Source organism: Scylla paramamosain, unplaced genomic scaffold (genome assembly GCF_035594125.1).
Source record: "Scylla paramamosain isolate STU-SP2022 unplaced genomic scaffold, ASM3559412v1 Contig6, whole genome shotgun sequence".
NCBI lineage: Eukaryota > Metazoa > Arthropoda > Malacostraca > Decapoda > Portunidae > Scylla > Scylla paramamosain.
In genome coordinates this window covers 249,819-277,500 of record NW_026973671.1, presented here as the reverse complement: position 1 = coordinate 277,500, position 27,682 = coordinate 249,819, and the positions used below count along the sequence as shown (strand labels likewise).

The window sequence follows — 27,682 nt, the reverse complement described above, 5'->3', positions numbered from 1 at the left end:
AAAGCGAAGGAGTGTGGAGGAGGGAAGGAAGGCGCGAATGGGGAGAGGAAAACAAGAATGAATGAATGTAAGGATAAGGAAGGAAGGAATTGTAGTGAAGAAAGAAAGAAAGAATGAAAGAAGAAGAGGGAAGGAGAGAATCGATGAGAGAAAGGAAAATAATGAATAACAATGGATGTGTAAAAGGGAAAGAGGCATTGACTGGAAGCGAAAACGTGTTGATTATGAAAAAGAAGAAGGAAATGAATGATAGTGAATGAAAAAGGGGGAAAAAGAGGGGAGAATCCGCGTGAATAAATTGGGCAGATGCAAGGAGTAAGTGGAAAATGGAAGAAGAGGAAGTAGTAGGAAAAAGAAGAGATAAAAACAAAACAAAAAACCACAGTAGCGATTTGTTACGAAAGAGGAAATACGAAGAAGGAAATAAAGTAGAGGAAAAACTATATAAATCCGATCACAATTCAGATTTAATTTCCTGCACGAGTTTGTTTTGTACTTTGTGTTGTGGTGGTGGTGGTGGTGGTGGTACAGGTGTTAACGGTTGTGGTTGTGTTGCTGTTGTGTTGGGGCTGTGGTGGTGGTGAACCAGATGGTGTGGAGCTGGGGTTGTTGTTGTTGTTGTTGTTGCTGTTATCGATTTTTATATTGTTTTACAGAGAGAGAGAGAGAGAGAGAGAGAGAGAGAATGTTAAAGGAAACCTGGTGTGTCGTGGCGTTGACCACACTGAAAGGCAGGCATCTACTCGTAATTAGGAGTAGCCGGAGATTATAGGAAGCCGTGCCACGTAACAAGGAACATAATATACCATTTTGCCTTAATCCTTATTTATATTTCCAGTTCACATTACCCACATCAGTGCACTACACATTCTCGATCCAATGGGCATATTTGTTGCTCCAGTCCGGCACTACAACCAGACTTGTAATTAGAACCAGTGGAGTTGGCACCCCACTTTCCACACGATCAGCTACACTGCCCTCACGTTGACACCACTCGGCCCTACTCGTCCACCTGGCAACCTAACGCCGTTGGCTGCTAACTCCTGCAACCATACACCAACATAACTATTCTTACACAACCCTCACTATGCATCGCCCGATAATGGACAGTTGTTACCTAGCCCAACAATCACAATTCACTTTGTTCTCCCCGATAAGGAACATTATTTATAGAACCCGTTAAACACACACTTAACACTTAAGTGTAGTTATCAATGCCTCTGAATAACACCTTTTCCAATTGTGTGCAATAGAAAACACAGTGAAAACAATTACTAGGAAAGAAAAGAGTAAGTGTACTCACCTCAAGAGTGCAGGTGTGTAGACTCTGGGAGACGGGAGGAAGCAAGGAGTGAGGCGGGAGGTGCCTGTGGGGAGAGACACACTGTGCTTCATGCTCTTACATTTATACTCCACAAGCACAAGTCTGTACCTGTGTACATCTATCTATTTGTATCTATCTGTATAAACACACACACACACACACACACAGAGAGAGAGAGAGAGAGAGAGAGAGAGAGAGAGAGAGAGAGAGAGAGAGAGAGAGAGAGAGAGAGAGAGAGAGAGAGAGAGAGAGAGAGAGAGAGAGAGAGAGAGAGAGAGAGAGAGAGAGAGAGAGAGAGAGAGAGAGAGAGAGAGAGAGAGAGATCCAAAAATGTACTCCTTGTTTGACTCGCTATAATTAACTGAATTTTTTTTTCAGAAGTAGTTGGCCAAAATAATAATGTCAGAAGTAAGACAAAGCTTTGAAGAAAGAACATCTGTCATAAAGTGTTACTGGAGGCACGAAAATGTCAAAGAAGTGCAAAGACAATTCAGAAGACACTTTGACAGGAATCCACCAAGGTGACGCACCATTGCTCGCATCACAGCTAAGTTTGTACCAGATGGAACTGTTCACGACCTCCATAAGCAAGCGTGTGTAGTAGTAGTAGTAGTAGTAGTAGTAGTAGTAGTGGTTGTAGTGGTATTAGTGGTGGTAGTAATACTAGTGGTAGCAGTAATAGAAGTAAGGAGAGTAGAAGCCTTTGTGAGAGGAAAAAAGTAGTAGTAGCAGTAATAGTAGTAGTAGTGGTAGAGGTAATATTTGCGATTTGTTACTACTACTACTACTGCTACTACTACTACTATTACTACTACTACTGCTACTACTACAACTACTACTACTACTACTACTACTACCTCTAACACTATTACTACTACTGCTGCTAATAATACTATGTGAATATTATTAGAAATGCCTTAAAAATTGTTGCAAAAACAGCTGCAGTAGTTGTATTTATATTAGTAATAGCAGTAGTAATAATAGTGGTAATAATATTAGTAGTAGATGTTTTTGTTGTTATATTGCTACTATAATTGTTATCAATATCACACACACACAGTAGTAGTAGTAGTAGTAGTAGTAATAGTAGTTATAGTAGTAGTAAGAGTAGAAGCAATAGTAGTTTTAATAATTTAGTATAAATTTAATTATTTGATTAATATTATTTATTTATTTATCTATTTCATTTTATTTATCTATTTATTTATTTATTTTTATTTTTTTGGTAGATATATGGTGTTTTTTGTGGATATGAGTGTGTTCGTTGGTTGAACAAGTCCCTGTATATCAAGTAGACCTTTGTGTGTCGCTCAAGTACCGAACGGCCTGGAAACACTGAGCCAAAGGGACGCCGCTCAGTCTGCAGCCAGTGTGGCGGCGTATCTTGTGTGGTGCGCGTGTGTATCGCATTGTGTTCCTCCTCATAGACTTAGTGGTGGTCAAGATAACCAGGATTGGCCAAGCCCTCCCTGAAGTGTGCTACCAGTAGTGTACCAGGTGTGTTGAGTAGCCGCCAGGTGTACAGCCATACGTGTGTTGTGTACATGTGCATGTTGTGTACAGAAAGACCTCCTGCTGGTGTTTTGTTAGTCCCATCATGCCGCTGGCCCGGGGAACTACACTTGCCCCTCTTCTCAGAGACGCCATCTTGTTGTGTCAGTCCGAGACGCCTCCTTCCCCCCCACCTCTCTCCCCACCACCCGCCAGCCACTCCTTCTCACTTCCGCCAGCACTTCTGGCCGCCCAATAGCCAGCAGCACCTTCACGGCAACTACCTGCCAGCCCGCCTTCCTGTCCTTATCTCCTCCCACTCCCTCCCCCCCTTCCCTCAACCCACTCCTTCCTAATCCCATTTCGCCACCCACTCCTGCCAGGCCCCTACCAGCAACCCACTCCTTCCCGCTCCAAGCCTACCAGCCGCCCCTTCCCGCCCCCCACCCACCATCCACTCCTTCCGGCCCCCACCCACCTCACGCTCCTTCCCCCTTTCCGCCGCCCACACACGAGGTGCTCTCCTCGCTCCCTCCCCCCCACTCATGACGTCACGGACAGCGGTGACAGTGACTAGCTGGTGTGAACCGCACCTCACACCCGCTCTACCTAAATACTGCTACTACTACTGCTACTGCTGCTACCACTGCTGTTACTATTACTACTGTTACTTCTACTGCTACTATTACTGCTACTATAATTACTAGTGCTACTAGAATTCTATTACTACTATTACTGCTACTGCTGCCACTACTGGCGCCTACTACTACTACTGCTGCTACTACTACTACTACTACTACTGCTACTACTATTACAACTACTACAATTCTGTTACTACTACTACTGCTGCTACTAACTACTACTACTACTACTACTGCTACTACTATTACAACTACTACAATTCTGTATACTACTACTACTACTACTACTACTACTACTACTACTACTACTACTACTACTACTACTACTGCTACTACTACTACTCGTTCTACTTCTACTACTGCTACTAATACTGATATTAGCTCTACTAATACTACTACTACTACTACTACTATTATTACGATTACTGTTACTACTATTACCTCTATTAGTATTACTACGACTATTATTATTACGACTAGCTTTTAGTACAAATATGAATACTACTACTATTACTACTACTACAATAATTATTATTACGAGTACTCATACTACTGCTTCTATTACTACTACTACTACTACTACAACTACTACTACTGCTACTACTACTACTACTACAACTACTACTTCCTTGCAAGCCTCCCTGTCCGCTTTACCGTCATTCCTTGATTCATATTTTTTTATTATTTATGTTGTTATTAGTGTGTGTGTGTGTGTGTGTGTGTGTGTGTGTGTGTGTGTGTGTGTGTGTGTGTGTGTGTGTGTGTGTGTGTGTGTGTGTGTGTGTGTGTGTGCAGGATTACAGATAAAAATATTATTCATGGACACTGTAATTTATATGCGGAAAAAACAAACAAAAAATCTTACAGTGCACTATTCTCTCTCTCTCTCTCTCTCTCTCTCTCTCTCTCTCTCTCTCTCTCTCTCTCTCTCTCTCTCTCCTCTCTTGTCAGTCAGTCAGCTGTTTTCAAGGTCGCTGGGTCTCGCTCCCCTTTTTATTATTTATATTGTTATTAGTGTGTGTGTGTGTGTGTGTGCAGGATTACAGATAAAAATATTATTCATGGACACTGTAATTTATTTGCGGAAATAACAAACAAAAAATCTTACAGTGCACTATTCTCTCTCTCTCTCTCTCTCTCTCTCTCTCTCTCTCTCTCTCTCTCTCTCTCTCTCTCTCTCTCTCTCTCTCTCTCTCTCTCTTGTCAGTCAGTCAGCTGTTTTCAAGGTCGCTGGGTCTCGCTCCCCTCCTGCCTGGCTTGTATGATGCCACGTAGCATTTTACAGGAGTACTTTTAATCACCGCAGTAATGTTGTCGTGCCATGCTTGTCGGTAAATTATGTGCTTTTTAATGACACTTGTCTTGTTATAACACACACACACACACACACACACACACACACACACACACACACACACACACACACACACACACACACACACACACATTTGCCTGCTCTCTCTCTCTCTCTCTCTCTCTCTCTCTCTCTCTCTCTCTCTCTCTCTCTCTCTCTCTCTCTCTCTCTCTCTCTCTCTCTCTCTCTCTCTCTCTCCATCTTTCTCCACCCGCGCATCCTCCTCCTAATAGTAGTAAATCTATTATTATTATTATCATTATTATTATTATTATTATTATTATTAGTAGTAGTAGTAGTAGTAGTACTAAGAGGAGGAGGAGGAGGAGCAGCAGCATCAGTAGCAGCAGCAGAAATAGTAGTAACTGTGGTAGAAATAATAGTAGTTGTAGTAATAGTAGTAGTAATAGTAATAGTAGTAGTAGTAGTAGTAGTAGTAGTAGTAGTAGTAGTAGTAGTAGTAGTAGTAATAGTAGTTGCAGTTGTTGTTGTGGTCGTCACCCTCCTCCTCCTCCTCCTCCCCCTGCTCCCCTCTCCTCCTCCACCTGCCCCTTGCTTCCTGTCATCTCCCTCTCCGCCACGCTCGCAGCAACGTCACTTGACCAGCAATATCATCGTCATCATCATCATCATCATCATCATCACCATCATGATCCTTATTGTCACCATCACTATCATCATCATCATTATCTTCTTTCAAGGTCGCTGGGCCTCGCTGCCCTCCTGCCTGGCTTGTATGATGCCACGTAGCATTTTACAGGAGTACTTTTAATCACCGCAGTAATGTTGTCGTGCAATGCTTGTCGCTGAATTACGTGACTTTTAATGCCACTTGTCTTGTTATAACACACACACACACACACACACACACACACACACACACACACACACACACACACACACACATACACACACACACATTGTCATGAAGTGTTTAATAATAATATTGTGGATTTATATTCATGAATTATATTTATGGATTTGTAGAAAGAGTAGTGAGATGAGAAACCGAAGGTTAGCCGGATGTCCACACAGATAAGGAGGGAGAGAGAGAGAGAGAGAGAGAGAGAGAGAGAGAGAGAGAGAGAGAGAGAGAGAGAGAGAGAGAGAGAGAGGGGGGGGGGGAGGGTTGTTGATATAACATCTTGATTTAGAAAATATATTACTTTTTTTTCAATGTCAGCATCATCATCACCACCACCATCATCAAGATGATGATGATGATGATGATCATCATCATCATTATCATTGTCATCATCATCATTGTCATCGCCATCATCATCATCACCATCATTATCATCATGGTCATCCTCACACACACACACACACACACACACACACACACACACACACACACACACACACACACACACACACACACACACACATACACACACACACAGATGCACACACACACACACACACACACACACACACACACACACACACACACACACACACACACACTCGCTGTACCTAAATACAAGTGTGTTTTCTTAGCGTGGCTTCCTTCAGTTTGAGTGAGGCACGCCTCTTCCTGCGGCACTTACAGAGAGCCTGACTGCTGAACGAGTGGCCAGTGGCGGTGCGTGTGTGTGTTTGTGCAAGAGGAGTACTCACCTGGAGACGCAACACTCCCTTCCTGACGCGGCAACACACGCACAGGTCGGTCACTCAATGATTACGGGCACAGCGCAATAAAATCTACAACACTGCTTTCGGGCACAACACAGGCAACACTAAACCAAGGAAGCAGCGGGAGAGAGAGATAGAGAAAGCGAGAGGAAGGGGGGAGGGAGAGAGAGAGAGAGAGAGAGAGAGAGAGAGAGAGAGAGAGAGAGAGAGAGAGAGAGAGAGAGAGAGAGAGAGAGAGAGTATGCATGGGAAATGAGTCACGTAGCTTTGATAGAGGCAGTGGTGACAACACAGGCACTCCTCGTCTCCGTGGCCTTAGAGCTTGCTAACTCTGTACAGGGGCCATACTCGCCCATGTATGGAGTGTGCCTCACGTGCATGCCTCCCCTCTCCAGCGGCCTCGCTACACAACACCTTCTTTCTCTCACCACTGATCTCTCCACCTCTCTATTGCAAGAGTTAACCAGTATTGTCAGTCATTCACCCCTTTCTCTGGTAAACTCTGGAACTCCCTGCCAGCTTCTGTACTTCCACCTTCCTGTGACTTGAACTCCTTCACAAGGGAAGCTTCAACACACTTACCCTTCAGTTTTTGACCACCGCCTCGGACCCTATTGGGGGACTGGTATTATTATTTTTTTCTTATTATTTGTTTGTTTCCCTTGGCCGGTGTTCCTCCTACAGAAAAAAATAAATAAATAAATAAAACTCCACGTGGCTGGCCAGTCAGCAGTGTGGTCGTCTTGAAGAGGCAGTCTGTCTCAATGTAACTTGCCAGAAATTGTGCTGAAAAATTGTGCTACAGGGAGGGAGGGAGGGAGGGAGGGAGGGAGCGGAAAGGAGATAGTCATTTGTTTGTCTGCCTCTCTCTCTCTCTCTCTCTCTCTCTCTCTCTCTCTCTCTCTCTCTCTCTCTCTCTCTCTCTCTCTCTCTCTGTCTGTCTCCTCTTCCTAACCTAACTACTACTACTACTACTACTACTACTACTACTACTACTACTATCTACTACTACTACAACAACAACTACTACTACTACTACTAGTGCTACTACTACTACTACTACTACTACTACTACTACTACTACCACTACTACTACTACTACTACAACTTTTAACCTAACCCTTTACTCTCCGTCAGATTTGCATCAACCAGCAGCAGCAGCAGCAGCAGCATGTCAGTAGTAGCAGGAGTAGTGAATGGTCACTCGTATGTGGTGACTACTTGGACTATCAGGCCGCCCTTGTAGTGTGCTGGACTATTGGTCAACAAGGAGCCCTGAAAGTTACGTGGTACAACTATCTCGGCGATAGTAAAGGCTGTAAGTAGTAGTAGTAGTTGTAGTAATAGTAGTAGTAATAGTAGTTATGCGTGTAATGTCAATATGGTCCATTTTGTAACTGTAATTGGAAAAATTTTCGACTTTGTGTTTCTTAAAGGCGTGACGTAATTAGAGAAAACGTATGTATTTTAAGGGACACTAGCCTGTACTTCATTATTCCTGTTTATTGCTATTATAGGAGTTTCTTGATAGTTTTACTTGTATATACTATTTAAATCTACTATTCAATTTATTATGTGTAAGTGGGAGATGTCAGAGAAAGAGCCATATTTATAATTTTCATTTGTAAGGTCAATAAGGTCCATTTTATTAAGTAAATTTATAAGATGCTTGACCTTATGTTTCTTAAATGAGTGACGTAATTAGAGAAAATGTGTGTCTTTTAAGGAACACTAACCTATACTTCATTAATGTGGTTATTGTTGTTATACGAGTTTTCCGGTGTATATACTATTTAAATCTACTATTTTGTGTTGTATAATACTATGTTTGAATGGTAAAACTAAGAGAAAGAGTCATATTTGTAATGTTTACATGTAAGGTCAATATGGTCTAGTCTGTAACTGTAATTTGAAGGATTTTCAACCTTTTGTTTCTTAGTAAATGACGTAATTAGAAAAAAACGAATCTTCTTTAAGGGGAAACTAAACAACAATGAATTATTCCTCTTTATTCTTAATACTGCAGATATTTGGGTAGTTTTGGGCGAATATTCTATTTAGACGTAGTGTTTTGTAATGTGCGGCAGTACTAGATGCCACACTGAAGTGGTAGAAGTGAGAGAAGAAGCCTTATTTATGAAATGTGACAGAAAACCTAACAATGAATGGAGGGTGAACAAGGAGGAGCGACAGAGGGAAGAAAGGGGCAAACAACAGGAACAAAAGGAACAACACGAATAGGAGAGAGAGAACAGGAGGAGGAGGAGGAGGAAGAGAAACTGAAAGATACGGAAGAGAAGGAGGAGCAGGAGGAAGAGGAAGAGGAAGAAGAGGAAAACAAAGAAAAACTTCGATAACAAAACTCTCTCTCTCTCTCTCTCTCTCTCTCTCTCTCTCTCTCTCTCTCTCTCTCTCTCTCTCTCTCTCTCTCTCTCTCTCTCTCTCTCTCAGCCGCTGCAGTAATTTATCACACCAACATTCAAACACCTCGCTCATACCGAGATGAAAAGATGAAAAATGGACAAATATAAAATAATGATCATGTCATAGTAAAATGAGAATTACGAAAAGAATGACAAAATAAATCATACAATAAATAAAACAAGTGGCAAGTGTCTTATGTTGACACATCCTGTGATCATGCCACTGCACTGCGTCATACTGTCAGTCACAGATTACATTTCGCGCGGTGATCGTGTGCGATAGAGACCAGTCACCCCATACACCCCCATCTGAACCCTCTCAACCTCACCAACCTTCCGTACCACCTCCCTTTCTATATCATCAACCTTTCTCACCTTCCCACCACTCCTTCACAGTCACCCCCTCCTTCATCTCACCCGCTCCCTCATCCCTCACCACCACCCGCACCACCTTCTCCTTCACAATCACCTCCTCCTCCATTTCCCCCGCTCCCTCATCCTTCACCATCACCCTCACCACCACCACCACCACCATCACCGCCACCAGCTGCAGAAGACACATTTGACTCAGTCTTTCAACACTCGTATATTATATCAGTCTGAGGAAGAGGAGCACGTTTACACCACTCAACCATCACCATCCTCTCACGAAAACTAGTAGGTAAAATATAAACTGGTTTGTTTTAGACTGAATATTGGTGTGTAAGGCACAATGGAACCATTCCAGATATGCCCATACATAGTACGAGTATGTTATGATTCTATTTAGTTTTGATGAATGTTGGTGGTAGAGTTCAAAGTTTGCCGCACGTGCGGAAATCCCGGATATGGCGCCGGCGCACGTTTTGACTGGCCATGCCGAAGAGGTTAAGGGACTCGTAGTAGTGGTGGTGGTGGTGGTTGTGGCTGTGGTTGTGGTGGTGGTTATAAGAACATAAGAAGTGAGGAGACTGCAAGAGGTCAAGTGATGGCCTACACAAGGCAGCTCCTCTATCCACACCATTGGAGCAATCCAACGCCTACCCATCCCATCTATCCTCCCTATCCATGCTCTCATCTAGCCCTTTTTTTAAACTATCTAATGTTTCACCACTAACCACATGTCTACTTAACCTGTTCCAGTTATTAACCACCCTATATATACATAACAACCTCTACCAGTTATATTAAACCTTCTGACACTATAACTAAAGACAGAGACAGAGACATTTAAGACAGACAGACAGACAGACAAAAAAGACAATTTTAACAACAACCTCTACGAGTTATATTATTAATCACTACAACACTATAACAACAACGACAACATAGCGGTTGTACATATCTGATTAATTAATACCAGAACAAGAGGCAGTGGTATTGTATTTAGTGGTGTGTGTGTGTGTGTGTGTGTGTGTGTGTGTGTGTGTGTGAAGTCATGAGGAGATTTGAGACAATAATAAGAATGTCCTCTATATATATATATATATATATATATATATATATATATATATATATATATATATATATATATATATATATATATATATATATATATATATATATATATATATATATATATATATATATATATATATATATATATATATATATATATATATATATATATATATATATATATATATATATATATATATATATATATATATATATATATATATATATATATATATATATATATATATATATATATATATATATATATATATATATATATATATATATATATATATATATATATATATATATATATATATATATATATATATATATATATATATATATATATATATATATATATATATATATATATATATATATATATATATATATATATATATATATATATATATATATATATATATATATATATATATATATATATATATATATATATATATATATATATATATATATATATATATATATATATATATATATATATATATATATATATATATATATATATATATATATATATATATATATATATATATATATATATATATATATATATATATATATATATATATATATATATATATATATATATATATATATATATATATATATATATATATATATATATATATATATATATATATATATATATATATATATATATATATATATATATATATAATAATATAATAAAAGGAATAATAAGGATAATAATATTTTTTCACGGTCAACCGTTGGAAGCTCAAACCACCCCTACCCCATCCTCCCTTATCTCTCCCCTACCTCCTCCCCTCCCCTATCTCTCCCCTACATCCTCCTCTCCCCTTTACTCCCCTCACCCCCTCCCACCCTCCTTGCCTTCCCTTCGTTTTCACTGTCAAGGTCAAATCTGACAGTTTTACCCCACCACCAACTCCCCCCTCCGTCCCAGTCTCACTCATTTCAAAACACACGCACACACACACACTCACGTATCATTACGTAGATACCGTAGGAAAGATCGATACCATATTAGCTCTGAGCTAGGGACGTAGGGGAAAAGCTGGCTGTGTTGAGAGACCAGCAGGCGACCAGAAGGTGAATTACACACACACACACACACACACACACACACGTAATTATGATTTTGAAAGTTTGATTAAATGTTCATTGACCAAATGTCCTTCGTTGAAATGTGCTTTAGCCATCGTTCCGGCCACGAATGAAACCAGGTATATAATTGATTTACAAAGACAGACCATTATGAGGAAGGCAGAATTGATGGTGCAATGCAAAAATGTGTAGGACTATACCAAAGTAAACTATTAAAATGTATTTATTTTCCAGTTGCAGAAAGGGATCTGATGATATCCTCCAAAGCAATATAATACCACCATTGCTAGTCCTGTTTGGTTATCCCATTAACAAAAAAAAAAAAAAACTTATAAGAATAAAAAGTTTGCAAGGTCCTGTATCGCAGTAAGTGGTGGTGGACAACAGTGTGAAAGTTTGTGTTTTATCTCTTCATAATTTACTTATGCATACATTTTGTATTTAGCACTATGAAAGTTGATAGCAAGTTTTATGCATGCAGGTCTTGGTGCTTTAAAACCAGGACATTTTTTTTATTTGTCAAATCATTACACAAATGTACACTCCTCAGAACCAGGATATAGAATTGGATGTGAAATTGATGGCTGTTCTAGATCATACAAATCTGTAAAGTATCTACTAAGACACATTCGTTAGGTGAGGATAGGAGAGGTTAAGTGAGGATAGGTGAGGTTAAGAGCGTTTAGATGATAGGTGAGGTTAGGTAAGTTTAGTTATATTTTAGATGTGGTTAGGTGAAGTTAGATGAGGTTAGGTGTGATTAGGAGAGTTTAAGAGAGGATAAGTGAGGTTAGATGAGGTTAGGTGTTAAGTGAGGTTAGTTGAGGTTAGGTGAGGTTATGTAAGGTTAGATGTGGTTAGGTGTGATTAGTTAATGTTAGGTTTGATTGGGTTATGTTACATGAGGTTAGGTGACTTAGGTAAATTTAGGATAAGTTAGGTAAGGTTAGTAGAGGTTAGCTGAGGCTATGTGAGGTTAGGTGATTCTAGGTATGGCTAGGTGAGGTTAGGTATGGTTATGTGTGGTTAAGTGAGGTTAGGTGAGATTAGGTGTGGTTAGGTAACTTAAGTTTATTTAGGTTAGGTTAGGTAAGGTTAGGAGAAGTTAGGTGAGGTTAGGTGTCGTTAGGTGTGGTTATGTGAGTTTAGGTGTGGTTATATGTGGTTAGATGTGGTTAAGAAAGGTTAGATGAGGTTAGGCGTGGTTAAGTGAGGTTAAGTGAGGTTACTTTAGTTTTTGTTTGGATAGGTGGAGTTAAGTGTGCTTAGAAGAGATTAGGGGAGTTAAGGTGTGGTTAGGTGAAGTTATGTGAGGTTTGGTGGTTAGGTAAGGGTGTGTGAGGTTAAGTGTCAGTTGGTATGGTAAGGTGATGTTAAGTGACGTTCGATGTAGTGAGTTGAAGTTTTGTGAGGTTAGGTGAGGTTAAGTGTGCTTAGGTGAAGTTGTATGAGTTTAGGTGTGCTTAAGTGATATTGGGAAAGGGGGTGATGTTCGGTGATGATAGGTAAAATTAGGTGAGATTAGGTAACGTTAGGTATAATTAGGTGAGGTTAAGTGAGGTTAGGTGTGGTTAGTTGAGAATAGGTGATCTTATGTGATTTTAGGTAAGATCAAGTGAGATAAGATGAGGTTAGGTAATGTTAAGGTGGGGTTAGGTAAGGTTAGAAGAGGTTGAGCAAGGTTAGGTAAGATTAGGTGAGGTTAGATGATATTTGCTGAGGTTAGGTGAGGCTAAGTTGTTTTATGCATATTCAGGTGATGTTAGATGGTGTGGTTACCTGTGATTATGTGACTTTAGGTAAGGGTAGCTAAGATTAGGTAAGTTTAGGTGAGGTAGGTGAGTTTAGGTGAGGTTGGGTGTAACTTGGTGTGGTTATTTGAGATATGTGATGTTAGATTTGATTAGGTGAGATTAGATGACTTAGGGTAGTTTAGGTGAGGTTTGTTGTATTTAGGTGATGTTTGGTGAGAATATGTGTTGTTATTGAGGATAGGTGAAGTTTAATGAGGTTAGGTGTGGTTATGTAAGGTTAGGTAATGTTATGTATAGTTAGGTGAGGTTAAGTGAGATTTGTTAAAGTTAGGTGAGGTTAGGTAAGGTTAAGTGAGGTTATTTTATGATAGATGAGGTTAGGTGACTTTAGGTATGGTTAGGTGAGGTTAGGTGAAGTTAGGAAAGGTTAAGTCACATTATGTGTGGTGAGGTGAAGTTACATTAGGTTGGGTAAGGTTAGGTAAGATTAGGTGAGGTTAGATGTTATTAGGTAAAGTTATGTGAGGTTAGATGTGGTTAGATGTGGTTAGTGAAGGATAGGTGAAGTTATGTGATTTTAGCTAAGATTATGTGAGCTTGTGATGTTTGTGAAATAATGTTAGGTGATGTTAAGTGATGTTAAGTGATAATAGCTGAAGTTAGGTTCAGTGAGGTTAGGTGAGGTTAACTGAGGTTAGGTGAGATTAGGTGCGGTTAGGTGTGATCAGGTGACTCTGAGTGAGGTTTGGTGATGTTAGGTGTGGTTAGGTGAGGTTATATGAGGTTAAGTTTGGTTGGGAGTGGTTATGTTACGTTAGCTGCGATTAGGTAAATTAGGTTTGGTTAGAAGTTATGTAAGGTTAGGAGAGTTTAGGTGAGGTTAGGTGCTGTTAGATGAGATTAGGTGTGGTAATATGAGGTTAGGTGGGGTCAGGTGAGGTTAGGGTAGGTTAGCTGAGGATAGGAGACGTTAGGAAAGGTTAGGTGAGGCTAGTGAGTTTTTTAGAGGATAGGTGTGATTAGGTGAGGTTAGTTGAAGTTAGGTTAGGTTAGTTAGATTCGGTAAGGTTAACTGAGGTTAGGTGAGTTTATTTTAAGATTAGGTGAGGTTAGGCGAGGTTAGGTGTCATTATATGTGGTTATATAAAGTTTAAGTGTGTTTAGGTATGGTTAGGTGAGGTTAGGGAAAGATAGGTGATGTTAGGTTAGGCTAGATGTGATTAGATGTGATTTGGTGATGTCAGTTGTGATTAGGAATGGTTAGGTGACTTAGGTGACGTTATGTTTGGTTATGTGAGGTTAGGAGAGGTTAAATGATGCTAGGTAAGGTAAGTTATATGAGGTTAGGCATGCTTAGGTAAGGTTATGTGAGGTTAGGAGAGGATAGGTAAGTTTAGGTGAAGTTAGATATGTATAGGTCTGGTTATTAGCTGTTTGTTGAGGTTAAGTGAGGTTAATTGTTGTTTGGTGTGGTTAGGTGAGGTTAGTTGTTGTAACTTGTGGTTAGTAGGGTTTATGTTATGTTAAATGAGGTCAGGTTTGGTTAAGAGAGGTTAAGAGAGGTTGTTAGCAGTGGATATGTGTGATTATGTGTGGTTAGGAGAGGTTTAGTTAGGTTAAGTGGGGGTAGGTCTGGTTAGGTGAAGTTTCATGAGATTAGGTGAGCTTAGGTCAGGCTAGGTAAAACTAGGTGAGGTTAGGTGTGGAATGCTGTTGTAATATGAGATTAGGTCAGGTTAGCTTAGGTTATGTGAGGTTAGGTGTGTTTAGGTGTGCTTAGGTAAGGCTAGTTTTCCTGCTAGGTGAGGTTTAGGTTTAATGAGGTTAGGTAAGTGTAGGTGATGTAAGGTAAGGTTAAGTGTTCATAGGTGAGTTTAGGCAAGTTTACTTTAAGTTATGTGTGCTTAGGTGAGGTTAGATGTACTTAGGTAAGGTTAGTTGTGGTTAGGTGAGATTAGGTATGTTTAGGTGAGGTTAGGTATGGTTAGGTGATATTAGGTATGTTTAGGTGAAGTTAGGTGAAGTTAGATGAATTTAGGTATGGTAAGGTGAGGTTAGAAAGGTTAGGTGTGCTTATGAGAGGTTCGGTGAGGTTAAGGAAGGTTAGGGTTGCTTAGGTGAGGTTAGGTGAGGTAAGGTGTGCTTAGGTAAGATTAGGTTAGGTGAAATTAGGACAGGTTAGGTGATGTTATGTGATGTTGGGTAATACTAGGTATGGTTAGGTGTGTTTAGGTAAGGTTAAGTAAAGTTAGGTTTGTTTAGTAGTGGTTAGGAGAGGTGAGGCGAGGTTAGGCGAGGCTAAATGTGGTTACATAAGGTTAAGTGAGGTTAGGTGAAGTTAGGTTAGGTGAGGTTAAGTAAGGTGAAGTTAGGTTAGGTGAGGTTAAGTAAGGTTAAGTGAGATTACTTAAGGTTAGGTGAGCATAAGTTAGGTGTGCTTACGGTGATTAGGTTAAGATTTTTTAGGGTTATTAGGTGAGTTTATGTATCCTTACATGAGGATAGATGAGGTTAGGACAGGTTAGGAGAGGTTAGGTGAAGTTAGGTAATTCTGGGTGTGATTACGTGTGGTATGGGATGAGGGTTATGAGAGGTTAGGTGATGTTAGGTGAAGTTAAATGAGGTTAGGTGAAGTTAAATGAGGTTAGATGTAGTTAGGTTAGTTTAATTAAGGTTAGGTGAGGTTAGCTGAAATTAGGTGAGGTTAGGTGAAGTTATGTTAAGTTACGTTATATTTGGTTAGGTTGAGGTAAGGTGAGGTTAGATAAGGTGAGCTGAGATTATGTGAGCTTGCATGAGGTTAGGTAACGCTACATATGGTTAGGTGAGGTTGTGTTATAATTATGATAAGGTGTGGTTAGGTGAGGTTAGATAATATTAGGTCAGGTTATGTGAGGCTAGATGAGGTTATGTAAGGTGAGCTGAGGCAAGATGAGTTTAACTGAGGATAGGTATGGTTACTTGAGGTGAGATTAGGTGTGGTTAGGTGTAATTAGTTGAGGTTAGGTGTGATAAGGTGAAGTTAGGTGAGGTTAAATCAGGTAAGGAATGCTTATATTAGGTTTCGCTAGGTTATGAGAGGTTTGGTGATGTCTAGTGAGGTTAGTTGTGGTTAGGTGTGGCTAGGAGAAGTTAGGTGAGGTTAGCTGAGGTTAGATGAGGTTAGGTACTGATGGGTGTGGTTAGGTGTGGTTAGGAGAGGTTATGTGAGGTTAAGAGGTTTAAATGAGGTGAGGTGAGGTTAAGTGAAGTTACTTGTGGTTATGTGAGGTTAGTTCATGTCTAGGTGAGGTTAGCAGAGGTTATGTAAGGTTAGGTGAGGCTAGGTGAGGTTATGCGTGGATAAGTGTTGTAAAGAGAGATAATGTGAGGTTCGGTAAGGTTTGTTTGGGTTATGTGAGATTAGGTAAGGATAGGTGTGATTAGGTGAGGTTTCTTGAGGGTGTGATTGCTTAAGTGAGGTTAGGTTTGGTAAGTTTAGATGAGGTTAGATGTTGTTAGGTGAGGTTAGGTGTGTTTAGCTGAGGTAAGTTGAGGTTAGGTAAGTTTTTAGGTGTGGTTAGGTGAGGTTAGGAGAGTTTAAATTTGCTTAGGGAAGTTTACATGAGGTTATAACAGGTTATGTGACGTTAGTTGAGATTAAGTGTAATTATGTGTGGTTAGTAGATGTTAGGTCATATTAGGTGAGGATAGTTCTGGTTTGGTGTGATTATTTAAGGTTAGGTTTGGTTAAGTGTGGTTAGGAGAGCTTAGGTGAGTTTTATTAAGGTCAGCTTTGGTTAAGAGAAGTTAGATTGTGTTATTTGTGGGTAGGGATGGTTAGGTGTTATTAGGAGAGCTTAGGGGAGGTTAAGTGAGGTTAGGTAAGGTTATGTGAGATTAGGTAATGTTAGGTGTGCTTAGAGGGTGTTAGAGGAGTTTATGTGTCCTTAAGTAAGATTATGTATAGGTATGTGAGGTTAGAGAGGATGGGTGTGTTTGGGTGAGGTTAGGTAAGGTTAGTTGAGGTTATGTGTGCTTAGGTGACATTAACTTGAGGTTAGGTGTGCTTAGGTGGGGTTAGGTGAAGCTAGATGAGGTTTCTTAATGCTAGGTGTGGTTAGGTTTGGTTAGCTGAGGTTAGATGAGGTTAAGTGTGTTTTGGAGTGGTAATGAGAGGATAAGAGATGTTAGGTGAGGCTAGAGGCTAGAAGAGGTTAGGTAAGGTTAAGTGATGTTGGGTGAGATTACTTGAAATTAGGTGAGATTAGGTGAAGTTAGGTTAGTTTAGGTTAGGTTAGGTTCGGTTAGGTTAAGTGAGGTTAGGTGAGGTTAGCTGAGATTAGGTGAGGTTACATGAGGCTAGCTAGGTGATGTTACGTATGGTTAGGTGAGGTTAGGTGAAATTAGTTGTAGTTATGTGTGATTAGGTGAGGTTAGGTGTGACTAGATGAGGTTAGGTAACTTAGGTGAGGCTAGGTTAGGTTATGTGTGGTTTGGAGAGAGTAAGTGATGATAGGTGAGGGTATGTGAGGTTAGGCAAGCTTATATGACGTTACATAATGTTAGGAGAGATTTGGCGAGTTTTGGTGAGGTTAGGTGTGGTTTGGAGAGATTAGGAGATGTTTGGTGAGGATAGTTGCGGTTTGGTTTGGTTAGGTGAGGTTAGGTGTGGTTAGATATGGATAGGAGAGTTCAAGTGAGGTTAGGTGAGGTCAGGTTTGGTTAAGTGAGGTTAGGTGAAGATAAGTATGAATATATGTGGTTAGGTGTAGTTAGGAGAGGTTCGGTGAGGTTAAGTAGTTTAGGTGAGGTTAGTTGAAGTTAGGTAAAGTTACTTGAGATTTAGTGAGGTAAAGTTTTGAGATTTTAGGTGAGGGCTGGTAAGTTGAAGTGAGTCTAGGTGAGGTTATGAGTGGATATGTATGGTAACATGAGGTTAGGTAAGGTTTGGTGAGGTCAGGTGAGGTTATTTGAGGTTAGGTGAGGTTAGGTGTGCTTAAGAGTGAGGTTAAATTATGTTAGGTGTGCCTAGGTAAGGTTACGTTATGTGTACTTAGGTGAAGTTAGGTTAGGTTAGGTTAGGTTAGGTTAGGTTAGGTAATTCTAGGTGTGGTTAGGTATGGTTATGTGAGGTTAGGTGAGATTAAGTGTCGTTAGGTGAGGTTACATGTCGTTAGGAGAAGTTATCTGAGTACAGGAGAGGTTCGGTGTTGTTAATTGAGATTAGGTGAGCTTCGCTAAGTTTTAGGTAATGTTAGGTAAAGTTAGGTGAGGTTAAGTGAGGTTAAGTGAAGTTAGATAAGATTATGTTTTGTTAGGAGAGGTTAGGTGAGGTTAGATGTGATTAGGTGTGGTTAAGTGTGGTTAAGTGAGGTTATGTGAGCTTAGGTGTGGTTAGGTGATGAACGGTAAGGTAAGGTGTAGATTGAGGTTAAAAGAGTTTGTGTGCTTAGGGGATGTTGGGTGAGGTTAGGTGAGGTCAGGTGTGATTAGGTAAGGTTAGTTGAGTTTAGCATATGTTAGGTTATGTTAGGTGAGGATAAGGATGAGGTTAAGTGAGGTTAGGTGTGGTTAGGAGAAGTTAGGTGAGGTTCTGTGAGTAAGGTTAAGTTTTGTTACATAAAATCAGGTATAGCTAGGTGAGGTTAGGTGCGGTAAGGTGAGGTTAGTTGAGGTTAGCTAAGTTTAGGTGAGGTTAGGTGATGTTATATAAGTTTAGATGAAGTTAGCTGGTATTAGGTATGGCTAGGTAAGATTAGTTTGTATTAAGTGCGGTTAGGTGAAGTTAGATAAGGTTTCGTGAAGCTATGTAAGGTTAGGTGAGGTTAAGTAAGGTTATATGAGGTTAGTTTAGGTTAAGTGAGATTATGTGTGTTAGGTGAGGTTATGTGACGTTAGGTGTGGTTAGGTGTTGTTAGGTGAAGTTAGGTAAATTTTAGGGGCGATTAAGTGAGGAGAGATTAGGTGAGTTGAAGAGAGGTAAGGTAAAGTTAGGTATGTTATATAAGGTTAGGTCCTGTTAGGTGAGGTTAGGTGAGGTTATATGTGGTAAGGTGATATTAGGTTATATTATTTGTGCTCACATTAGGTTACGTAACGTGACGTAAGAAGAGGTTAGTTTAGGTTAAGTGAGGTTAAATGTGGTTATATGTTGTTATGAGAGGTTAGGTGAGGATAGATGATACTATTGTTGGTTAGGTGCGGTTAGTTGATTTAAGTTGAGGTTACGTATGGTTAGGTGAGGTTAAGTTAGGTTTGGTGAAATTAAGTGTGTTAGGTGTGGTTAAGTTATGTTTGATGAGGTTAGGAGTGGTTAGGTGATGTTAGCTGAGGTTACCTATGGGTAGGTATGAATAAGTAATGTTAGGTGAGGTTAGTTGAGGTTACCTTTGGTTAGTCGAGGTTACATGCGGTTAGGTGTGGTTATATGGTGAGATTTGGTGAGGTTAGGTGTGTCTAGGTGAAGTCAAGAGAAGTTAGGTAAGGTTATTTATAATTATGTAAGGTTAGGTGCTATTAGCTAATGTTATGTGAGGTTAGGTGTGCTGAAGTTAGTTTACTAAAGGCTACCTGAGGTTAGAAGAAGGTAGGTGAGGTTAATGATTAGATGTGGTTAGGTGCGGTTAGGAGAGTTTAGGTGAGGTTAGGAGAGATTAAGTGTAGTTTGGTGTCTTTAGGTGATATTAGCTGTGGTTAGCTGAGATTAAGTGAGGTTGTGTGTTGTATGGTGAGAATAGATGAGGTTAGGAAAGGTAATATGAGGTTAAGTAAGGTTAGATGAGGTTACTTGTGGTTAGGTAAGGTTATATGGTGTTAGGTGTCTTGTTAGATGAGGATAGATGAGGTAAAGTGAGGTTAAGTGTAATTAGTTGAGGTTATATGACTTAGGTGAGGTTAGATGAAATTAGGAGAGGTTAGGTGATATTAGGTGTGGTTAGGTGAGGTTATGTGAGGTTAAGTGAGGTTAGCTATGATTAGATGTGGTTAGGTGAGGATCAGTTAGGTTAGGTGAGGTTAGGTGAGGCTATGTGTGATTACATAAAGTTAGATGAGATTAGCTAAGGTTACTAAAAGTTAGATAGGATTTGGTGAGGTGTGTTAGAAGAGGTTAGGTAATATTAGGTGTTTTAGGAGAAGTTAGCTGAGGTTAGGTAAGGTTAGAAGGTTAGGTGAGGGTTGGTGAGGTTTGGTAAGGTCATGTGCGATTAAGTGAGATTAGTAGAAATTAAGGTAAGTTAGGTGAGGCTAAGTGGGAGAAATTAAGGTTAAGTGAGGTTCGGTCAGGTTACGAGATGGTAGGTGAGTTTATCTGAGGTTACATGAGCTTATGTGACGTTAGATGACATAAAGTGTGCTTAGGTGAGAGTAAGTGAGGTTATATTTGCCTAGGTGAGGTTATTTGAGGTTAGGTGAGGTCAGGTGAACTTAGGTTACGTGAGGTAAGGTTAGGTAAGATTATGTGTGGTGAGGTGAGATTAGGTGAGGTTAGGTGAGGTTAGGTTAGGTTAGATTAGTTAGGTTAGGTGAATTTAGGTGTAATTAGGTGAGAATAGGTGTGCTTAAGTGAAATTAGGTGAGGTTAGGACAAGTTTTGCTTGGTGAAGTTAGATGAGGTTAGGTATGGTTAATCATAGTTAGGTGAGGTTAGGTGTGGTTAGTTGTGGTTAGGAGAGGTTATGTGAGGTTAGTTGAGATAATGTGAGGTTATGTGAGGTTAAGTACGGTTATGTAAAGATATGTGAGATTAGGTGAGGTTAGGTAATGTTAGGTGTGGTTCTGATTGATTAGTTAAGGATAGTTGAGTGTTAAGTGAGGTTACATAAGGTTAAGTGATGTTAGGTAAGGTTAGGTAAACTTACATGAGGTTAAGTATTTGATTCTAAGGTTAGCTGAAGTTAGATGATATTAGCTGAGATTAGAGGATGTTATATGATGTTATATGAGGTTACGTTATGAGTGATTAGTATGAGTGATTAGGATATTTGAAGTTAGGTGAAGTTAGGTAAGGTTAGGTTAGGTTAGGTGAGGTTAAGTGAAATTAGGTGATATTAATTGCGGTTAGTTGTCAGCAGCTGAGGTTAGGTGAGGTTAAATGTGGTTAGGAGATGTTAGGTATTAATAGGTGAGGTTATGTTAAGTTAGGTATTGTTGGGTGAGATTAGGTGAGGTTAGGTAAGGGAGGGTGATGTTTGAATACTTGGGTGAGGTTACATGAGGTTAGGTAAGGTTAAGAGAGGCTAGGTATGGTTAGGTGTGGTTGGATGATGTTTCTTATTGAGGTTAGTTGAGGTTAGGTGTGTTTGGGTGAGGTTTGGTGAGGTTAGATGAGGATAACTGATGATAAGTGAGTTAAGGTAAGGTAAGTTTAGGTGAGGTTATGTAAGGTTAAGTGTGGTAATGTGAAATTAGTTGAAGTTAGGTGAGATTATGCGAGTTTAAGTGAGGTTAGATGTGGTTGGATGAGGTTAGGTTATGTTAGGTGTAGTTAGGTGTTGTTAGGTGAGGATAATTGATGATGATGAGTTGAATTAAGTTAAGGTTAGGTGAGAGTAAAATAATAATAATAATAATAATAATAATAAGAAGAAGAAGAAGAAGAAGAAGAAGAAGAAGAAGAAGAAGAAGAAGAAGAAGAAGAAGAAGAATTATAATAATAATAATAATAATAATAATAATAATAATAATAATAATAATAATAATAATAATAATAATAATAATAATAATGATAATAATAATAATGATAATAATAATAATAATAATAATAATAATAATAATAATGATAATAATAATAATAATAATAATAATAATAATAATAATAATAATAATAATAATAATAATAATAATAATAAATGCTTTATTATTCAGGCAGTTTACAAACTGAAAATGTACACAGATGGGTGGGGAAATACTTAACATTAATCCTGAAGCTAGGTCTAATCTAGAAGCGAAATACTATTGATTGATGGCTCGTACCATGGTGGGAATCGCGCTGAGTCTGTACCGGTCCGTGCGCGGCACCCTTAGTGGCGTTATCTTATTGTGGTGTTTGGTGGCACGGACTGGGTGAGGCGTGTCAAGCGGCAGCATGTGTCTGAGAGTTGGATGATGCAAAAGTCCCCTTCCAAATTCCACCAAAGCCTCTCGGTGCCTGGTGTATATTCTGAACAGACTCAGGGTGGTCAGGACTTCATCATAGGTTGTGTAGGCAGGACCAAGGATGACCCTTCACGCCCTTTTCTGCAGGCTCTCTAGCTGGAGCTGTTGAGTGTGTGTGAGGGAGAAGAACCACGCTGGGGAGACATACATATGTTTTGGGGAGGATGGAGTCGAGGTACACCCCCCTTAACTTGTCTGTCGGCGTCCCCAGCGACCTGAATCTGCGCAGCATGTACAGCCTGTAAGTATCCGATCTTACGGTGCTGGCGACAAGCTACTTCCATGTCAGCTGGACGTCCACCGTGACTCCGAGAAGCTTGGCACATTAGACCATCTGGAGGGAGTACGGGCTCACCGTGAGCTGGGGAGGGGGCACTGGTAAAGAGGAGGTACAGGAATGCATCACCACAGTTTTGCTGTGGTTAATGGTCATCCTGTTCTTTTTCGTCCACTTCTGCAGTCGCTCCAAGATTGCATGCACTGGCGAGTAGTCCGGGTTCTTGTTGCAGACTGGGATGCTGATGGTGCAGTCATCCTCATACTTCCAGTGATGGGGGTGTCAGTGAGTGCGTCGTTAATCAGGAGTAGTAAGCATAGTGGACCCATCGTGGTCCCCTGGGAGATCCCACATGTCAGCTGTTGGAAATTAGAGACAGAGCCCTGGTAGCGAACAGCCTGACGCCTCCTTGAGAGGAAGTCGGCTACACACGCTACCAGGTTAGGAGGGAGACCCAGACCTTGCTGATGACAAAAATATGATCAACAAGATCAAAGGCTTTTTTGAAGTTCAGAAAAGCAACAGCTAGAGAGGTGCTTCGCTTGCCCAAGTGGCTGTGGATGAATTGAAGGAAGCTGGTCAGGTAATGGGAGGTGAAGGTGGCTTTGATATTGCCAAACTGTCTGATATCCACGGTATTATAACTTTGGTGTAGGCCCAGTCATACACAAAATCTTCGCAAATAAGGCTAGGGATAGGGGTGATAGAGACTGGCCTGAGGTCAACGAGTGACTGGACTGGAAGTTTTGGGGATGAGAGTGACGCAAGATGTCTTCCAGTCCGCGGAGCAGGAGTGTTGAGAGAGAGAGAGGCATTTATTATGGAGCAGAGCGGTGTTGCTGGCTCTTCAGGAAACTCCTTGTAAATTTTTATAGGATGGTCAGTTGGTGTGGTGATCTTGATTTAAATTTAAGCATTCTCTTAAAAACATCCATCGCCTGGACGGTGGGGGGTGGGGAGGGAGCGGGAAGATGGTCTGGAAGCGGAGTGGTGTGGAGGGGAGGAAAGGTCTGACAGATAGCGGCAAAGTGATGGTTCATCTCCTGAGCTGCGAGATTAGCAAGAAGGTGTGAGGTGCAAGGAAGAGATGAAGTGTGCTTTTGTAGGCCACACACTGGTTTGATCTTAGCATACTACTGTCTGTTGTTGGCCAACTTGAGGTGGTGTATCTTGTCCCGGTAATATCATGCCTTGGCAGCCTTAATCTCCCTGATCCCTTTGTTTCTTAGTTTCTTGTATAGGACCGGTCAGGAGTGGAACGCCCAGGTCCGCTGACACATGAGTCTTTTAAGGCAGGGCGCCATCCAGGGGTATCAAACGGGTGCACTGTGACGGTCTTGGTTGGGAAGTAGCGGAGGAAGGCTTCTGTGGTGGTGGCGACGTAATTGTGCCATTTTAAGTGGACGTCCTCCAATATTTATATATTTATAATCACCAGAAAACCAAGTCTGAATAAAAAAAATGGTATTGCAGTTCTAAGAGATACTTATGTAACCTATGAAATAAGTTTAAGTGAGATACACGGTATCAATATTTTTAGAGACAATTCTAAAATCACCTAACCACACCTAGCAACACCTAACCTAACATTACCTTACTTTTTTTTTTTTAGGAAGGACACTGGTCAAGGGCAACAAAATTCCAATAAAAAATATGCCTACTCAAATGCCAGTCCCATAAAAGGGTCAAAGCAGTAGTCAAAAATTGATGAATAAGTGTCTTGAAACCTCCCTCTTGAAGGAATTCAAGTCATAGGATGGTGGAAATACAGAAGCAGGCAGGGAGTTCCAGAGTTTACCAGAGAAAGGGATGAATGACTGAGAATACTGGTTAACTCTTGCGTTAGAGAGGTTGACAGAATAAAGGTGAGAGAAAGAAGAAAGTCTTGTGCAGCGAGGCCGCGGAAGGAGGGAAGGCATGCAGTTAGCAAGATCAGAAGAGCAGTTAGCATGAAAATAGCGGTAGAAGACAGCTAGATATGCAATTATGCGGCAGTGAGAGAGAGGCTGAAGACAGTCAGTTAGAGGAGAGGAGTTGATGAGACGAAAAGCTTTTGATTCCACCCTGTCAGAAGAGCAGCATGAGTGGAACCCCCCCAGACTTCTAACTTTAATTCTTGCTGGAAGTTTGCTTACATTCACCTAACTTTTTAGAAGCTGTTTTAGCTAGAGATGAGATGTGAAGTTTTCAGTTCAGATTATAAGTAAAAGACAGGCCGAGGATGTTCAGTGTAGAAAAGAGGGACAGTTGAGTGTCATTGAAGAAGAAGGGATAGTTGTCTGGAAGGTTGTGTCGAGTTGATAGATGGAGGAATTGAGTTTTTGAGGCATTGAACAATACCAAGTTTGCGCTGCCCCAATCAGAAATTTTACAAAGATCAGAAGTCAGGCGTTCTGTGGCTTCCCTGCGTGATATGTTTACCTCCTGAAGGGTTGGACGTCTATGAAAAGACATGGGAAAGTGCAGGGTGGTATCATCAGCGTAGGAGTCGATAGGACAAGAAGTTTGGTTTAGAAGATCTTTAATGAATAATAAGAAGAGAGTGAGTGACAGGACAGAACCCTAAGGAACACCACTGTTATTAGATTTAGGAGAAGAACAGTGACCGTCTACCACAGCAGCAATAGAACGGTCAGAAAGGAAACTTGAGATGAAGTTACAGAGAGAAGGATAGAAACTGTAGGAGGGTAGTTTGGAAATCAAAGCTTTGTGCCAGACTCTATCAAAAGCTTTTGATATGTCCAAGGCAACAGTAAAAGTTTCACCAAAATCTCTAAAAGAGGATGACCAAGACTCAGTAAGGAAAGCCAGAAGATCACCAGTAGAGCGGCCCTGACGGAACTCATACTGGCGATCAGATAGAAGGTTGTGAAGTGATAGATGTTTAAGAATCTTCCTGTTGAGGATATATTAAAAAACTTTAGATAGGCAGGAAATTAAAGCAATAGGACGGTAGTTTGAGGGATTAGAACGGTCACCCTTTTTAGGAACAGGTTGAATGTAGGCAAACTTCCAGCAAGAAGGAAAGGTAGATGTTGACAGACAGAGCTGAAAGGGTTTGACTAGGCAAGGTGCAAGTACGGAGGCACAGTTTCGGAGAACAATAGGAGGGACCCCATCAGGTCCATAAGCCTTCTGAGGGTTTAGGCCAGCGAGGGCATGGAAAAAATCATTGCGAAGAATTTTATTAGGTGGCATGAAGTAGTCAGAGGGTGGAGGAGAGGGAGGAACAAGCCCAGAATCGTCCAAGGTAAAGTTTTTAGCAAAGGTCTGAGCAAAGAGTTCAGCTTTAGAAATAGATGTGATAGCAGTGGTGCCATCTGGTCGAAGTAGAGGAGGAAAAGAAGAAGAAGCAAAGTTATTGGAGATATTTTTGGCTAGATGCCAGAAATCACGAGGGGAGTTAGATCTTGAAAGATTTTGACATTTTCTGTTAATGAAGGAGTTTTTGGCTAGTTGGAGAACAGACTTGGCATGGTTCCGGGCAGAAATATAAAGTGCATGAGATTCTGGTGATGGAAGGCTTAAGTACCTTTTGTGGGCCACCTCTCTATCATGTATAGCACGAGAACAAGCTGTGTTAAACCAAGGTTTAGAAGGTTTAGGACGAGAAAAAGAGTGAGGAATGTATGCCTCCATGCCAGACACTATCACCTCTCTTATGCGCTCAGCAAACAAAGACGGGTCTCTGACACGGAAGCAGTAGCCATTCCAAGGAAAATCAGCAAAATGCCTCCTCAGGTCCCCCCAACTAGCAGAGGCAAAACGCCAGAGGCACCTTCGCTTAGGGGGATCCTGAGGAGGGATTGGAGTGATAGGACTAGATAAAGATATGAGATTGTGATCGGAGAAGCCCAACGGAGAAGAAAGGGTGACAGCATAAGCAGAAGGATTAGAGGTCAGGAAAAGATCAAGAATGTTGGGCGTATCTCCAAGACGGTCCAATACGAGTAGGGTGTTGCACCAATTGCTCTAGGTCATGGAGGATAGCAAAGTTGTAGGCTAGTTCACCAGGATGGTCAATGAAGGGAGAGGAAAGCCAAAGCTGGTGGTGAACATTGAAATCTCCAAGATTGGAGATCTCTGCAAAAGGGAAGAGGGTCAGAATGTTTTCCACTTTGGAAGTTAAGTAGTCAAAGAATTTCTTATAGTCAGAGGAGTTAGGAGAGAGGTATACAGCATAGATAAATTTAGTATGAGAGTGACTCTTTAGTTGTAGCTGGATGGTGGAAAACTCGGAAGATTCAAGAGCGTGGGCACGAGAGCAGGTTAAGTCATTGCGCACATAAACGCAGCATCCAGCTTTGGATCGAAATTGAGGATAGAGAAAGTAGGAGGGAACAGAAAAGGGACTACTGTCAGTTGCCTCAGACACCTGAGTTTCAGTGAGGAAAAGAAGATGAGGTTTAGAAGAGGAGAGGTGGTGTTCTACAGATTGAAATTAGATCTTAGACAGCGAATGTTGCAGAAGTTAATGAAGAAAAAGTTGAAGGGGGTGTCAAGACACTTAGGGTCGTCGACAGAAAGGCAGTCCGACCTGGGGACATTTATGGTCCCCTCCCCAGATGGGGACTCCGAAGCTGGTGTAGGAGTCGCCATGATGATTTTAAACTTTTTGAGTGAGGGGTGTGTGTGTTATTAGGTGCTTGTAGTTTTGTGTGGAGGAAGAGAGTTGTCTTCAGAGGACAGAAGCAATGACTGCCCCCTTGTGTTGTGAGACATAAAGGGAAACGTTCAATGAGGTCACAGCTGGTTTAAAGAAAAGTTTACAGCACCCCTTGAACAGTGCTTTAGACTGACTGGGAGTAATTATTGTTTCGGCAGGTGTCTACCGCCTCCTCCTGTAACCTAACCTAACCTAACCTAACCTAAGTCACCCAACCTTACCTAACCTAACTTAACATTACCTAAGCTCATGTAACCGTAGATTCAGTTTTGTTGTCCTCCACGACCTAGAGCAATTGGTGCAACAAGTTGCTGCAACTCGTATTTCTGACCGTTTTGGAGATACGCGCAACATTCTTGACCTTTTCCTGACCTCTAATCCTTCTGCTTATGCTGTCACCCTTTCTTCTCCGTTGGGCTCCTCCGA

At 40.7% G+C, this 27,682-nt stretch overlaps 2 long non-coding RNA genes across 3 annotated transcripts in view; one reads left to right on the top strand and one right to left on the bottom strand.

The window, feature by feature from the left end:
- Positions 1-6,600, bottom strand: part of LOC135096743 (uncharacterized) — a 52,021-nt gene extending 45,421 nt beyond the window's left edge. The window contains exons 1-2 of the long non-coding RNA XR_010264988.1: positions 6,431-6,600; positions 1,304-1,367 (exon numbers count right to left, since the gene is read on the bottom strand). This is a non-coding gene — a long non-coding RNA (uncharacterized LOC135096743). The remainder of the gene's footprint in view (positions 1-1,303; positions 1,368-6,430) is intronic.
- LOC135096742 (uncharacterized) overlaps positions 6,330-27,682 on the top strand; it is a 65,348-nt gene continuing 43,995 nt past the window's right edge. For both annotated transcript variants that reach the window (XR_010264987.1, XR_010264986.1), the window contains exons 1-2: positions 6,330-6,475; positions 7,583-7,763. This is a non-coding gene — a long non-coding RNA (uncharacterized LOC135096742). The remainder of the gene's footprint in view (positions 6,476-7,582; positions 7,764-27,682) is intronic.